Source organism: Dendropsophus ebraccatus, chromosome 4 (genome assembly GCF_027789765.1).
Source record: "Dendropsophus ebraccatus isolate aDenEbr1 chromosome 4, aDenEbr1.pat, whole genome shotgun sequence".
NCBI lineage: Eukaryota > Metazoa > Chordata > Amphibia > Anura > Hylidae > Dendropsophus > Dendropsophus ebraccatus.
Window position 1 is genome coordinate 107,774,317 of NC_091457.1, and position 15,695 is coordinate 107,790,011.

A 15,695-nucleotide genomic window follows, 5' to 3' on the forward strand; every position below is an offset into this window, starting at 1 on the left:
TTGTTACTATATCAATATAGTCCACCAGCCGTGTGATCAGCAGCTATGGACAGCTATTCTGCAACTTCATTCACTGTCTTTGAAGTTAAGTCATAAATCAACCATCAGGCATTTACAACTGGCCATAACTGGACCTTGTGTTCAAGTATAATAAGAAAACCTCTGTGTATCCCTATATAGATAATGACTCACCACAGCAAATATAGCCAAGCTTCTTTCATTCAATATCACAAACGTGAAAAGCCATCGATTAAAGCACACAGTAACCATGTATTAGTATAAAGATAGGCATCTATAATATTGCGCATATCTCAGCATATGGCCACAGTATCACAGGTATACCATAAATGTGAGCGGTACATGATAGACACCTACACAGATGCCCAGTGTCATTTCCGCTCCCCCACTCTACTAAATAGCTCATACACAAGGCAGAAAGCCCTCACATAATGGAATAAACACTAACTAACCTTGTGAAAGCCATAAACACATAAATGCCGATACCGGCCATATGGGCCGCACCCCAGCACGTTTCATCCAATGCTTATTCTATAGGAATGATCCAAGCCTTACACCTATTTTTAGTAGAAAACTTACTCTGTAGGCGTTTATGACAGGTCATATGCCGTTGCATGTACGGTATAAGTATCCGTGACCTTTGGATACTGTGTCTGTAGTCATATCCCTGATAATGCTCACAATTATATTTGCAGCATTATCAATTCCATTGTACCTGCCTATTGTGCACTGTACTCTTCACATCCCTGCACTGTCGGGCGGCCAAACAGCCAAATGACGGACGTCATTTTAAACATAGGAAAAAAAACATTGTGTGAACATAGCCTATGGGTGGTACTACACCCAATGCTATACAATACCCTTTTCTCCTTCAAGTGGCTTTTGGGTTAGTGGCATTCTTTTCCCCCCACATACACAGCATGCTGTAACTGGCATTTCACACACACTTTATGGCTTTCTATACTGCTTTAAACAAAGAAAAGAAAAATCAATAGGAACATTGTTCCTATTGGAATCCTTAAAATGCATGATTAAAGAATCACATGACTTGTAGTTAGCGGGGTTTTAAATTGTATGTTATATGCTAGACAAACTACCGTTTATTCTGTAGTACATCTAAACTTTGAGGATTCTTCAAAGCAAAGGTGTCCAACCTGCAACCCATCAGCTGTAGCAAAACTACAATTCCCAGCATGCCTGGGTATCCAGGGCACAGATTTGACACCTGTGCTCCTGACTGTGTGCGCAAAAAAAAAAACACACACACAACAGATTCTCACAAACCAGCTATTACCAGTTGTTGCGTCTTGTGCACAAAGGTGCCTAGATATAGTCTAGTATACCGTGCCATCTGTGCTGATGACAAGTACTCCTGAAGACTTCAGTGGTTATATGCTTGAGACGCAGCTATAAATACATAACCTTTGCATAGGAGCTGATCAGATTACCCCAGGCCTAATAGTGCGGTCTTCAGCTATCACATGACTCAGCTAGCTGCCCTTCTGTCCTGAGAATCGGTGAGGTATTTTCTGCATATAACAATGAAGTGCCATGGATTTCACAAAATGGAGCCAAACCATGTGTGTAGTACAGTCCAGAGAATGAAAACTTGTTCAGGCCTAAGGAATTGCCATATATACTACATTTAAAGATTTCTGCTGCCTAAAGTAAAGGCAGTGTACAATAAGGGCAGTATTACATGGTCCAATGCCTAGTTTAAAGCAACTCTGTACCCACAACCTAAATTTTAAACTTGCAGCCCTGTGTCAAAGTGGCGTAGCGTAGAGTGTCTTTGCCCAAGCCTTGCCCCGCCTCCCGTCCCTCCTCGCTGCCCTCCTCATTAGGAATGCCCTGGGCAGGATTTTTCCTATTCACCACATGTGTAAACACTGCACATGGGCTGGATCGTTAAGGCCCATGTGCAGTGTTCACACAAGTGATGAATAGGAAAAATCGTGCCCAGGACATTCCTAATAATGAGGAGGGTGGGGAGGAGGGACGGAGAGGTGGTGCAAGGCTTGGTCACAGACACTCAATTTGACACAGGGCTCCAAGTTTAAAAGTTGATTTTTAGGACAATAACTTCATCACCTGCCGAACAGACCCCAGGACAGATCTTGGATTAAAAGCAGCTATCCAAAGGTACAAGCTGTTTGGGGGGGGGGGGGGGGGTCAGGTTGTGGATACAGAGTCGCTTTAAGAACGTGCCAATCTGGTCGCTTACTGAGCCTATTACACGGCTCGATAGTTGCTCATATATATATATTTATATATATATATATATATATATATATATATATATATATATATATATATATATATATGAATGTTACACACACCTTGCCTTAAATGTAAAATGAAACTTTATACATATAATCTGTCCACACTCCCAGTGTTCTTCTTGTTTAGTTTATTCCTGTTAAAGTTGATGATTCTGGATTACAGCCAAGAAAAACCCAAAAGTCAGTATTTCAGAAAATTAGAATAATTAACCCAAAACACCTGCAGTGGCTTCCTAAGTGTTATAAAAGGTCCCTTAGGGTGGTATTACACGGGCCGATGGGGGCCAGATAATACCTCTGCTAGATCGGCGCTTGTTTACTGAGCCTATTACACAGGCCTATAATCGTTTAACAAGGGCTGCAGGGACTTGCAGCCTTTGTTTAAACTGTATACATACCTATCCAGGTTGCAGTGCTCCTCTTCCTCTGTGCTTCTCCCCAGGTCCCGCACACTCCAGCTTCACTGCGGCTTGTCTCAGCTGACAGGCCACTCATCCAATCACTGGCCGCGGCGGTCCCGGTCTGTGATTGGCCGAGCAGCCTGTCAGCTGAGACAGGCCGCTGTGAAGTTGGTGCGCGCGGTACCCGGTGAGAAGCACAGAGGAAGAGGAGCCCTGCAACCTGGATAGGTATGTATTCGTCAGCGTCGGCCGCGCACCGCTATTACACGTAGTGGTTCGCGGTTGGCGCTCGGCGATTATAGGTCAGAACCTATATCAACAATCAATCGCTGTCTATTACACGGAACGATAATCGTCCAGATAGGGCCGATTATCGTTCCGTGTACCTTAGTCTGGTTCAGTATGCAACACAATCATGGGGAAGACTGCTGACTTGACAGATGTCCAGAAGGCAGTCATTCACACACTCCACAAGGAGGGTAAGCCACAAAAGTTTATTGCTAAAGAAGCTGGCTGTTCTGAGAGTACTGTATCAAAGCATATTAATGGAAAGTTGAGTGGAAGGAAAAAGTGTGATAGAAAAAGGTGCACAAGCAACCGGGAGAACCACAGTCCTAACAGGATTGTAACGAAAATGCCATTAAAAAATTTGGGAGAGATTCACAAGAGTGGCCTGCTGCTGGAGTCAGTGCTTCAAAAGCCACCACATCCAGACATCTGCACCACATTTGACACAGGGCTGCAAGTTTAAAAGTTGTTTTATTAGGACAATAACTGCATCACCTGCCGAACAGACCCCAGGACAGATCTTGGAATAAAAGCATCTATCTGAAGGTACAAGCGGTTTGGTGGGGGGGGGGGTCAGATTGTGGGTACAGAGTCACTTTAACCCCATAGAGAACTTATAGGGTATTGTCAAGAGGAAGATGAAAGACACCAGACCTAACAATGCAGATGAGCTGAAGGCCGCTATCAAAACAACCTGTGCTTCAATAACCTCTGCAGTGTCATCAGCTGATCGCCTCCATGCCACATTGCTGCATTTATGCAGTCATTCATGCAAAAGGTGCCCCGACCAAGTATTGAGGGCATTTACTGTACAGACTTTTGTGTCAAACATTTTTCTTTTTAGTTAAGTTTTATATAATATCCTGATTTTCTGAAATACTGACTTTTGGGTTTTTCTTGGCTGTAATCCATAATCATTAACTTTAACAGAAATAAACACTTGAAAAAGTTAATTCTGTATGTAATGACTATAGAATATATGAGGTCACTTTTTGAATTGATAACTGAAAAATATTGCAAACCACTGTACTTCCTAGTTGCTGACATTCTTGAATTCTTGACTGGGGTTGGATGCCGAGTGGGCCACTTCCTGCCGAGATGTTCAACAGCAATTAGGGAGGTTGCCGAGAAGTCTGGGAGAATTGACTGAAGGGGATGGGGGCAGGTTTTTTGTTTTACTCCACCCTCAGATACATTTTCCTTTATTGTTCCTGGATAACTCCTTTAGGCTAGGTTCACACAAAGCTAAATAAAAACTAAATACAAGCATAATTGTGAGCGAAAACAAAATACGTTAAGACAGTCGTATTTTGCAAAATCAGGAATTAAAGGGCTACTCTGGGCCGGGGAGCTTTTTTGCCTATGGCCGGGGAGGAAGTGGATGAGGGCAATGACATCCTGCCCCTGCCACCGACTTGCTGAGCGGACTTGAAACATCACGTCTCAAGCCCCTGCAGAGATCACGAAGCGGCCGGGCAGCGCGGACCAGACGCGGTGCTGCAACCGGGGAGGTAAGGGGACGTCATTGCCCTCATCCACCTCCTCCCCGGCCAAAGGAAAAAAAGCCCCCTAGCCTGGAGTACCCCTTTAACTAATGAGCATATTCATCATTTGGAAGGTCACAATCAATGATGGAGGTTATTCTATATGGTGTGTCGTCCAGTTTTCTATTTACTTTAATGGGACACTTTATTTTATTGCATGCTGCGGCCATGTTGGCTTCAGTGGGAAAAAAATGAAACCCAACACCCAATGGGGGACCTCAACTACCCAGATATAGATTGGGGTCACGGTTCAGCTAAAACCACAAAGGGGAGGGAATTTCTTAACCTCCTGCAGGATAATTTTCTGGGCCAGTTTGTGGAGGAGCCAACTAGAAGTGATGCCTTGTTGGATCTGGTTATTTCTAACAACGCTGAGCTGGTTGGGGATGTCACCGTCCATGAACACCTGGGTAATAGTGACCACAATATAGTGTAGAAAAGAAAAACATGTTGGGAGGGCAAAAACTCTTAATTTTAAAAGGGCCAATTTTCCTGGGTTAAGGGCAGAACTTCAGGGCATAGACTGGGAGCGGCTGCTGTCACATACTGATACAGCTAATAAATAGGAAATCTTCAAATCCACATTAAATAACTGTACTGCCAAATATATTCCTATGGGTAACAAATATAAACGGTTAAAATCCAATCCCACATGGCTTACAACCGAGGTTAGAGGGGCTATAAATGAGAAAAAAGGGGCATTCAAAAAATATAAATCAGAGGGGTCAGCTGTAGCATTTAAACATTACAAAGAAGTCAACAAAACCTGTAAAAATGTAATAAAAGCAGCAAAAATTCACAATGAAAGGCAGGTAGCTATAGAAAGCAAAAGAAACCCCAAAAAATTCTTCAAATATATTAATGCAAAAAAACCAAGGTCAGAGCATGTAGGACCCCTAAATAATGGCGACGGGGAATTAATAACTGGGGATCAGGAGAAAGCTGAGTTACTTAATGGCTTCTTCAGTTCTGTATATACAAAAGAGGATGGAGCTGTGGTGGGTGGGGCCAGTACTGAGGTGGGTGGGGCCAGTGCTGCTAACACATGTAATGTACTGAACTGGTTTACTATAGATATGGTCCAAGATAAATTAAACAAACTCAATGTAACCAAAGCTCCAGGGCCTGATGGATTGCACCCCAGAGTTCTTAGGGAACTCAGTTCTGTAATTTTTCTACCCTTGTATGAAATATTCCGTGATTCTTTGCTTACTGGTATTGTGCCGAGGGACTGGCGTAAGGCAAATGTAATACCGATCTTCAAAAAGGGCTCTCGAACTTCCCCAGGTAACTATAGACCCGTAAGCTTAACGTCCATTGTGGGGAAACTATTTGAGGGGCTTATAAGGGACTACATCCAGGAATATGTAGTGGCTAATAGTATTATAAGTGATAACCAGCATGGTTTTACTAAGGACAGAAGCTGTCAAACCAACCTAATATGTTTCTATGAAGAGGTAAGTAGAAGCCTGGATGGCGGCGCGGCTGTGGATATAGTGTACCTGGATTTTGCAAAAGCGTTTGACACAGTTCCTCATGGACGTCTGATGGGTAAGTTAAAGTCTATCGGTTTGGAAAATTTAATGTGTACTGGATTGAAAACTGGCTTAATAATCGTACCCAGAGAGTGGTGGTCAATGATTCCTACTCCGAATGGTCCCCGGTAATAAGTGGTGTACCCCAAGGGTCAGTACTGGGCTCTCTTCTGTTTAACTTGTTTATTAATGATATTGAGAATGGAATTAACAGCAATGTTTCTATCTTTGCAGATGACACCAAGCTTTGTAGTACAGTACAGTCTATGGAGGATGTGCAGATGTTACAGGTTGACTTAGACACACTGAGTGTTTGGGCGTCCACTTGGCAAATGAGGTTCAATGTGGATAAATGTAAAGTTATGCACCTGGGTACTAATAACCCACATGCATCATATGTCCTGGGTGGAGTTACTCTGGGAGAGTCACTGATAGAGAAGGATCTGGGTATACTTGTAGATAATAGACTGCAGAACAGCACACAATGTCAGGCAGCTGCTTCTAAGGCCAGCAGGATATTGTCATGCATTAAAACAGGCATGGACTCATGGGACAGGGATATAATATTACCGCTTTATAAAGCTTTGGTGCGGCCCCATCTGGAGTATGCCGTCCAGTTTTGGAACCCGATTCATAAAAAGGATGTTCTAGAGCTGGAGAGGGTACAAAGACGGGCAACTAAACTAATAAGGGGAATGGAGCATCTTAGTTATGAGGAGAGATTAAAAGAATTACATTTGTTTAGTCTGGAGAAGAGACGTTTAAGGGGAGATATGATTAACTTATTTAAATATATAAATGGCCCCTACAAGAGATATGGGGAAAAGATGTTCCAGGTAAAACCCCCTTTAAAGGACAAGAGGCCACTGCCTCCGCCTCGAGAAAAAAAGGTTCAACCTCCGGAGGCGACAAGTCTTCTTTACCATGAGAACTGTGAATCTGTGGAACAGTCTACCACAGGATCTGGTCACAGCAAAAACAGTAGAGGGCTTCAAAACCGGCCTAGACAAGTTCTTAGAGCGAAATAATATAAATGCATATGTATAGAACCTATCGCCCCTCCCCCTTCCCTGTATCCATCCCCTCCTTGGTTGAACTTGATGGACATGTGTCTTTTTTCAACCGTATTAACTATATGTAACCTAAAAAAAAATTTTGTCTGTCTTTTTTTTTTTGACAATTTGGGCTTTTTCAGTGCATTTGCATTTTAAAAAAATCTCAGCAGGCTATGCATTTGGGCAGGTTATTTTTTTTTTTTTCAAGAAACATTGGCATTTTTACCACCATAGACTTTTAGGGTATATGCACACAGAGTAGTTCTCATGGAAAATTATGGTCAGGCAGATTCCACTGTCCACCCAAAGTATTGACATGTCATTTCTTTGGGCGGACGATGGAATCCACCCAAGCATATAATGGAGTCTATGTGACAGGCGAAGTTCAAGTGGGAGCGCGGGGGACTGAGTTTTCCGCGAGAATTACTCCACATGCATATACCCTAATAGGTAAATGGGGGACATTTACTAAGCAGTCTAATCTGTATGACTCTTCTAATGGGGATTGGTGTATATTTTGTTCCAATATCTTCTCACTGATTTATTAAAATGTAGCACTGCCATAGTGAATTTATCTAAGTAAAAAAAAAAAAAAAAATCACAGAAAAAGACGCAAAAATACAAAACTTTTACAAGCATATTCACCTGATACTGACCAGACGTAGGCCTGCACCAGTTTGTGCAATTTTTAAAAAAGTTGCAAATGACCAATTAGACGCTAATCCCAGATAATGTGAACTTTTGCATGAATACTCAAACAGGCAGATTAAAAAAAAGTTGCATCTAAAAAATATTCACCCTCAAATACTGGTTCATAAATAGAACAGACAAAAAAGGGGTTAAAAATCCTATTATTCACCTAAAAATAGGTGCAAAGCCCTTGATAAATTCCCCCAATGTCTATAAGCATATTGGCTTTTTTTCACCAATTCTTTAAAAGAAATTTTGGAATCTCATGAAAGAAAAAAAACATTGGATTAAATGCCAATGATAAAAACACCCAAACTAATTTACACTAAAATGAGAAAATGGCAGAAGGGTCAGCAAAAAGCTGCCAGTTTTTTGAGCGAATGTGGCAGTTTTTTCTGCCTTCAAAACACGCTGTGCAAACGTGAGTCTGATAGAAGCCTAAGGGTAATAAGGGGCAGAAAAACGCTCAAATCCAAGATGAGTGGGAGATACAGATAGATTTTTTTTTATTTTAACTATATTTCATAATACTTGGTGGAAATGGGGGGGGCAGGGGGATTTTACAAGCTTCTGGGCACCTTTAGCCAGGTAAAATGATCCAGCAGTATCATTAAAGCAAATGTACCACTAAATATTTTGATACTACTTGGTTGGCATGTACATTACGGTGGCACGGTCCATCTTTTAAAACCCCATGATGTGAGCCTTTTTCTTGTGCACTTCGGCCCGCTCTATGCATTGAAGGTGGGCCCAGCGCCACCCAGTGTGCCGATATTCCCTATCCTCTGTAACGCGGCCAGACTTGATTCTGTTGGAGCCGCGTCACTGAGGGAATCAGATATTGGTACACTGGGGGCAGGGCCGAAGTCCTTATAAAAAAACTGGCATAGATCATGGGAACAGACGCCGACTAGGTATTATAAAAATAAAAAAATGTTAAAGTGAATGTACAATCAGGCCCGGGCTTAAGCACTGGAGGCAGGCTGGGCCATCCCCAGTGGGAAAAAAGCCCTGCCCCTCTATGATACGGCTCCATTGAGTCTATTGGAGCTGCGTCATAGAGGGGCCGGGGTTTTCTCCCACTGGGGGGGTGGGCCGGTCCGCCTCCAGTGCTTCAGCCCGGGCCTAATGGTACATTCACTGTACCACCAGGCCCAGGATGAAGCACTGGAGGCGGGCAGACCCACCCCCAGTGGGAAAAAACTCCAACCCCTCCATGACGTGACTCCATTAGAATCAATGGAACCCTATCAGAGGGGCGGGGTTTCCTCCCACTAAGGGTGGGTTGGCCTGCCTCCAGTGCTTCAGCCTGGGCCTGGTGGTACAGTCACTTTAAGTAAGCGGAGTGTTACATTCACTTAAGATACCTAAATGGAACACACATGGTTCCTTCTGGATTTTTAACATGGATTAATAAAGAACACTGCCTTTTAACTAAATATATTCTACTGCTGCATCAACGTCTCTTGGACTTTGCATAGGCAGTATTGGTTCCCATTTTATCCATGAATCTGGGAAGGCAAGGATGGGCTGGAGTGTGCTCTTTATCAGTAACTTCTTTGTCTTTGAGGTAAAACTACTACCTGTAAACCTGCTCTAGCAGCATAGTGATGAGCAAACTTGCCAAAAGTTTGGGCTCAGCAACATTCGTCTGGAACCAAAAGCTTGATATTTGACTGCCAGCCTCTGGAGATGTTGGGTACGCCCTTGGGAGTCCTGAAGCTATAGGCTGTATCCATGTTTTCAAGCAAATGCTAACAAACCCAAACTTTTGGCAAGTTTGCTCATCACTGGTCTTCAATATCAGCCCACTCATAATGCTACTATATACATTATAGGTTGCTCAGTATCCTCTCTTTCTGCTTCAAAGACGATTGCTGTCCGGTGTGCACCACACCATGAGGTTTCCTCTCCCAGTGTGACAACTGCAGTGCCCCCTATCAAGCACACACCCAACATTTACAAGGGGACATCATGCAGAACATGTCAGTTGGGAAAACAATCTGTAGAATATCCCAACACCAAGATATGCACAAATACATTGCTCTCCCATGCTGGACAATAACCAGATACGGAGGATGTATGCGATGCAGGGATCTTGTAATTCTGCACCAGTGGGCGAGGCCCCACTCTCCACAGAGCCGGATATTGAAAGGAAAATCTAACACTCTGAAGAAGCACCAAAGAACACCACAAGTTTTACTTTGTCATAGTTTAACTAAGCACTAGACATAGCAGAGCTGAAGTATCACTTTTCTGCAAAGTAATAACTCTCTTAATTAAGATAATGCAAAAGGTCTTGGCTGCAGTCCCATGTAAAACCACTGATAATACAGAGTAAACCACCCTGAGATTTGCCAAACGACAACCCTGAGCTCTGTTGCATCTATATAAACAGTACCTTGTAAGTGGCGGCCAGCCAGGGGGTTACAAATCTTCTGTAATAGGAGAGACTTCCCTGCGAGATCCCTCTGCTAGGGGAGAATGGAGTTGTCTGGCTGTTCTTTATGAGCAGGAATGTGAGGTGGGGTCTGAGCTGGGGGATGGGATGGACAAGCAGTAAGTAAATACATTATCTGGATTGGGGTGGGTCGGAGTGCTAAACATGTGATTGTTGCAATGGATAAGTGTTTCCGCTTTCCCTGTAAATACATGAATGTACAGAAAATATAATGCAAACAAAATTTCTCAAGTTGTTACACAATCATTCTATGATGTTTCTCACCTAGATGTCTCCTGCAAACATTAGACTGGATTCAGACTAGACGTTTTTCTGACAAAACACTACTAAAATCACCAAATTTAGAGCATGGTATTTTGGGGTAAAAAATGCTGCAGCCAGAAATTAGCGGACAGTCAATGTGAAAAAATTAAACACAATAGCCACAGGACATTTATTGCTGCAGTGTTTTTTCAGGGGAGTCTGGGGTTATTCAGTTCTGGGGTTATTCAGTACTGGGGTTATTCACTACTTTTTCTTTCTTTTTTTTTTTTAAATGGGCACTCTCGCTACATATAACCTACCAATAATCAATAGGGCATGTGGTCCTAAACATCTTTGTAACTTACTCTGTTCTCATGTAGTAAACGGACGCTATACTTGCTACCAGTTGTTCCTGGCCGTTACGGGACTAGTCACACCCTCAATCTCATGCTCATACCTTTCCTCGACAACTGACACCTTCAGTACGCCCAGACACCCACTTTGCCACAAACACTCCCTGTTTGCTGACTAACACAAACACGAAACTTTGCTGTGTGTAGCCCCACCAATCGCTGTCATAGACATGGCCCACCGGCCGCTGCCAGACATACACACCGAAGCAAGCACACAAAACTTTGCTCTATTAGGACCTGCTATCCGCTGTCATACACTTGACCCACTGGCCATTTTGTAATTTATTTGTTTTTCTATCTGGCTCTTTTATGAACAGCCATCCACAGGATAGGGGAAAAGTAGGAGAGGATGCAACCTCTATACATCGCTCTTCCGGCGTACTCAGCTTTTTTCATCGCTCCATGGGAATAAATTGAGCCGCAGGTCATAATAGAGACGGTGGGCCAAAATGAAGATCGGCTGGGCGTACAGAGGTTGGACCTCTGCCTTCTACTACTTTTTCCCTATCCTATGAATAGGGGAAAAGTAAATTTTTCCTGGAATGCCCTTGTAATTCAGAAAACATTCACTGTCCCAACTTTACCAGAATGGAAAACTCCACCATCTTTAGCCATTAATCCAAACATTGTCAATAGGAATGCTGATAAGGGGGCTGCACTGTTATCCAAGATTGCCATGGCTATATCAGAGGCACTACATATTGTATGTGACAATAACTATTATGAATATCGACTGCATATCTTATGTTTAGACAGAGACAGAGAGATGTGCAATCAATAACAATGATTTTACCGGTTGCACAAAAGAGCAAAACAGCCAACAAGTGAGCATTTGCACACTCGTTTGCTGATCTCTAAAATCCTTGGAACACTCATTAAAGTGACTGTACCACCAGGCCCAGGCAGAAGCACTGGTTGTGGGCCGACCCATCCTTAGTGGGAGGAAACCCTAGCCCCTCTATGATAGGGTTCCATTGATTCTAATGGAGTCACGTCATGGAGGGGCTGGAGTTTCTTCCCACTAAGGGTGGGTCAGACCGCCTCCAGTGCTCCAGCCTGGGCCTGGTGGTACAGTCACTTTAACGATAATCGGTCCATGCAAAGGGCCTTTACCTAATCCAAGGACCTTAGATCAGGCTTGGTATACTGGTGCTCTATCTGAAAAAGAAAGAAGGTTTATTATTGTCAGTGAAACGTTATTAACTATTTTCTATCATATACCGACAGTTTAGGTTCCTCAGAATAGCTGTTACTAACAACTTATCTCAGTATATAGATTTTATCTTACAAAAATATCTAGTTAATTGGATATCCTACTAGAAAGACTGTATGGCTTCAATTGCTGAAGTGAAGTGTGTGCGGGGGGGGGGGGATTGGAAAAGGCAGGGCATGAGGGGGAGGCGGGAGAACAACAAACGGCACTAACTTACCTTACCCTGTGCTGGCAATCTGCCATTTGACCGACCAGCCATGGTGGCTCCAGGATCACCTCTGCTGTCGATGATATGACTCGGCTGGCAGTACACTGCTCTACTCACTGGTTGGCTAAGCGGGGTGTCCATCAGCCGAGTCGGGCATTTTCCAGGTCTTGATGTCATCGCAACTCTGGAATAAACGGCTTCCAGCAGGGGTCCTGGACCTTCTGGCACGGCAATTCATGGGCATGGGGAGAGATAAGTACTTGTTCCCTTTTCCTCCTGCCGTATATTAAAAACAAAATTTACTGAACTTCCTCTTTAAGTGTGTTGCTGAGTTGCTGAGCAATGATAAGAACATTTCCGTTACACAAAAGCAATTTTATCTAGATAGCATCCTATTCATTCTAAACATACCAGTCCTCGAAGCAAAATCTGATAATATATGTCAATTTATTGTAATAAAATGTGATAAAAATGTAATAGAGAATAATCTTACACCTGAGGTGTCTTTCCGTCTTTTCCAGGATAAAATACTCAGACACATTAAAAGCATAAACCATACAAATGCATAAGCCCAGGGGCCCTTATAGTGCAATAGATCAACACAGAGGGTTAGGGAATGCAGTACATAAATCTCCGCAGCGCCGGAGCAGCGGGGACATTTTTAAGTCCGGCGCAGAAAACGCCGGACTTAATAAATGTCCCCCATAGTTTTTCATACAGTTTTTCTCTGTCTCCGTTCGGCTACAGTACAGACCAAAATAGTGATCAAATACTGTCCAAAATACTTCATGTGATCTTAGCCTTATGTGTTAATATATAAACTATAATATACAAATAGAGATCTGCCACCATCAGATGATGTACTTGTCTACCATGGTACAGTATATTACTCAGCAGCTTCCAGGATATGATACTGTGATCCTATATCCTGCTCTGCTATACTTGTTTTTCTTGTGAATGGTATAGTGCTAAAGAGACCCACCCAGTTAACTCATTGTGTGACAGAAAATATCTGACCTTGGTAGAAGGGGGATGGGTGCATGTAATTTGATGCAGTCACAGAGACGCTGCACAAAGCACAGAATGCAGTCTGGTTAGGAATCTATAAAACCTCTTTGTTTTGTAACGTGATTGGGGAACAAGGTGATTAGATCTAGACATAGCTGGAGGGGGCGCTGGATGCAGGAAACAAACAGTTGTTGCGGATATGTTCCTCGCAGTGTTCGCTCAGCTACGTAAACGGGACAGAACAACACGAGGGCCCCAGGCATGATAAGGGTTATAGACCAATCCTACTGCTATGCGACGCATACAGTGTTACATAGTGTATGACTATCATACAGTGACAAATACCAGTGCGATGTTGGACAGGACAGCCTGATGGGATGCCACTTGCATATAAAGCGTACACTGCGCAATGAAGTTCCACAGCCTTGTCATACATCGCTGGCACGAGGATGCTCCTTATCCCATAATTATTTGTATTTCTTCAACTTCTCTACATTTCCCAACTGAAGGACATAGACAGACAATTGGCGTCACTTTATCTTATATCCACTCTAAGGCTATGTTCACACTACGTATATTTCAGTCAGTATTGTGGTCCTCATATTGCAACCAAAACCAGGAGTGGATAAAAAACACAGAAAGGATCTGTTCACACAATGGTGAAATTGAGTGGATGGCTGCCATTTAATGGCAAATATTTGCTGTTTTTTTAAAACAACGGCTGTTATATTGAAATAATGGCAGTTATTTACTGTTATATGGCGGCCATCCACTCAATTTCAACATTGTGTGGACAGAGCCTTTCTGTGTTTTCAATCCACTCCTGGTTTTGGTTGCCATAAAGACCTGACATGAGGACCAAATAATGCCTGAAATATACTGTGTGTGAACCCAGCCTTATACCTGATGACCAACTAACTTGGTTCTTTAGGTGTGAGGCTTCCTTCCTCACACTACTGAAGGATTAGTGCATGCTCAACAATTTTTTCGAGACAAGTGAATTAAAATTTACAAACTTTCCAACATCTTTTGTAGTCATATACCACCCCTTTATGAAGTCCATGCCTCTATATCACACCCTAAATACACCCGCAACATAATTCCCTTGAATTAAAAAGACCCCTGGAAATACAGTATAGCAGCCACAATAAACCTCAAATAACATCATGTCAGATGAGCAATGGAGGTCTATGCTTGATTTGTCTAAACCTGTATGGTTAGGCATTTCACATTAAGATTACTGTGCGTCAGAGGTATACATTAGGGGAATTTACTTCTTTACAATATGCAATAGAGTAGTAAACTGTGTGCTCTATACAGCACAGAAATATATAGTAATATCCCTCTAATGAGTGAATGGGGGCCTATGGATAAGCTTAATGTAAACTATAGTGTGAAAGGCAATAACACCAGCAGCAGGAAACTATGAATAGCTTCTCCCACATCCATTTCTGAGCACACCATCCATACATAATGTATTGCAGTAATCTGATCCTTCCTGGATAGCAGTTAAAGACTGACTGGAAATATACGTCAGCACAGTATGCAGGCTGTGTCAATGTATATAGCACGCAATGAACAAAGTGGTGGCTGATTGTGCTAAGTAGTAGATGTGAATAAATCTTTCTAGGAAATCTCAAGGATATTCATAGAATAATACGTGTAACTTACCAGAGACAAGCAATATATTTTGCCCGATTCAAGACTTGTCGTAGTTCAGCAAAATACGAGCCTCAGCAAATCATAGGTATTTTATTAGAAAACTAAAAAGCCAGTGACAATACATGTGGCTGTGTTCTCACATTCATAAAGTGGTTGTGTATCTGTGTATGTGATTAGAGCCTCATTTATTCTGCGTTTTCTGCAGTTTTGTCAAAATGGCTGTCTGGGCTTTGCCGTGTGGCTAGTATTACCTGCGCGTAACCTGCGTGTAATCCACGGTTACGGAGTGTGAAGCTATGACTTGGACTCACAGCTCTCTCTGCGTCATGTATCAATATGATGCCGGGAGAGCTGGAAGTGTTTAAATCTTTGTGGGAATGTACTAACACAGCTGCTTGGCTGTATCAGTAAAGTCCCACTAAGAAGGGGCGCACCTACCACTGTAGTAGCCGGCTGCTACGTGGCCCACTGTATCAAAGGGCCCATCCCTGAAATACACTGGACCTCTTGAGCTGTCATTATACTACCAAGGAAGATGTTTACCAGGGGGGACACTAAGTACAGGGGAGGGTAGGATACTAGGGGAGATGCCTATTTTGGGGGACACTATGGAAAATGTCCACCATGGGGGGACCAATCAAACATTTGCATGGACATTTTCTACAGGGATAGCG

The 15,695-nt window shown here is 42.8% G+C and overlaps 1 protein-coding gene across 1 annotated transcript in view; it reads right to left on the bottom strand.

Annotated features, from left to right (window-relative positions):
- LOC138789314 (uncharacterized) overlaps positions 1 to 10,397 on the bottom strand; it is a 52,984-nt gene extending 42,587 nt beyond the window's left edge. The window contains exon 1 of the mRNA XM_069967916.1: positions 10,215 to 10,397. The gene's annotated coding sequence lies outside the window, so the exon portion shown is untranslated. The remainder of the gene's footprint in view (positions 1 to 10,214) is intronic.
- Between the last annotated feature and the right edge of the window lie 5,298 nt (positions 10,398 to 15,695).